Raw genomic sequence first — 2,003 nt, 5'->3', positions numbered from 1 at the left:
TTCGCTCCGCCACAAGAAGGCCTGTGGCGGAGCGAAGGACTATAGTACTAGTATACAGCTATGCTGTGGGGTGCTGACCGTGCTGCTATTCGCACAGCGGCGCAAGGCTCCAACCTGGCCACGGTAGCCACGATGACCGCGATTTTGCCAAATTTTTATCATGCGTTTTGTCACGTTTACTACGCCATGGCAATAGCCCGTTCACCACCGGTCTGATCGATCATATAATCAAATGTGTAGGGGCAACCCTCCCCTCTATGTAGGTCTACACCAGAGCACGTATATTATATTATGATATACGTGAATTGTCTACACGCAGCAGCAACGCCGCTTCGCACCCATAGAAAACAATCGGCGATTCCTAGACGATCTGCAGCCCGGATATCCGCGCGAAGCGCGCAAACGCCGCGCAGCGGTGACAATAAATCTTATTCGCTGCCCTATATGGAAAAAAAATCTCCCCAGTGCCCTATGGGTACAGGATAAAGCCGTATAATCGGTCAATTGAGGAGTTGTGGCGATTCCACAAGCCTTTCGGCTATGCACGTAGGTCGAGAATAAATACAAATGCTGGTAATTGCTTGTTTGCTGGTCGGCGCATTTCCTTTTCGTCTAGAAAAGCGAGTTTGCATTTCTTGCGTTTCACGCCCTGAATTTATTCTCGTACATATGGCGTCCCATAGATGGCGCGACGAGGCTCTCTTCGAGGGATTTTTAAGGGAATTTTCCACACAAGGATTGGCGATTCAGCTTGGACTGCTCCGCGGTGAAGAGTTCCACACGCTGCACTAACTATAACTTTAGTGTAGCGAAAGATACTTGGCCGAGTTAAGGTCCGTAGCAGTCTAGCTCCAATCGTGACGTCGGATTCAAATTATCGTAGCCATCTTAGTACCCCTTACGTTGATTGGCTAAGCCCGTTGATTGATGTTTGTTTACACTGAGAATTTCCACTAGATGTTATCTGGAAAAGCGCCTGGCTCCGTACGTGCAAGGTTTTTATCAACCTCTTGACCCCGCGCTGCCCGTGGCGACGGCACGTCCTGCGAGCACGTGCTGGCGTGGCCGTGGCAGTTTTTACACGTAGCTAATCCTACAATACGCCGCCACACTGACACACAAATATATATATATCCACATGTTTTTACGAAGACGGCGGAGCGCCTGCATATTGCAGTTGCAGTTGTATACTGTACCGCCAATAATAGACATAGGAATATATTATAGACATAGTGTTCCAATAATAGACATAGATAGTTGTATGCAGGACAATGCAGTACTGCGAGGTTGTAGATACTTGCAGGTTGTTGTACAGGGCGGTAGGCTAAGTCCGTACAATACGGGCGCGCCACAGCTGAGCGACACAAATATATATAGTGCCATGTGTGTTACGGAAGACGGGCGAGCCGCGCGAGACATTCCAGCCCCCTGCCTCCGCCCCGCTCGGACGGGTGGCGGGTGGTTGCTATCCCCCGGTGCGTGGAGGGAGGTCACGGTGATTAAAGTTGACGATGACGTTCACAGAACATTAACCCTACACGGTAGACTCTGAACTGACAAGACGTCCAACACTAACCCTACACTAAAGTAGATATGAGTCGGAGCCTAGTATCGATAGCATGGTGTGGATCCACAGAAAGAATTAATCTTATATGGTGTGGGCAGATATTTGGGATCAGAAACGCCCTAACCCGACGCCTAACCCTAAAGACCCGTGGAAGAGCCCGAACGCTGACGCCTAACGCCTGAAATCTAACACTATCCTAACACTATTTGCTGCACGTGTGCGGTCACCTCCTTCCACGCCCGGCGGGATACATTACCCTACGGTGTGGCGGCACGTCCAAATGCTATATCCAACAAACGCTGGCTCGGGATTTTGCGCTGCGGTGACTTTGCGCGTAGTAAATAGATTTTAGTATTATTTAGGCATTACATTTTATTGCAATACGCTCAGTCATGCTTGTGTGCCTGCTGCGGCAGCATGATGCATGTAGTAAAGA

The sequence above is a fragment of the Priapulus caudatus genome, unplaced genomic scaffold (assembly GCF_000485595.1).
Source record: "Priapulus caudatus unplaced genomic scaffold, Priapulus_caudatus-5.0.1 Scaffold1866, whole genome shotgun sequence".
NCBI lineage: Eukaryota > Metazoa > Priapulida > Priapulimorpha > Priapulimorphida > Priapulidae > Priapulus > Priapulus caudatus.
The sequence above is the reverse complement of the archived record's forward strand: the minus strand, read 5'-3'. Positions refer to the sequence as shown.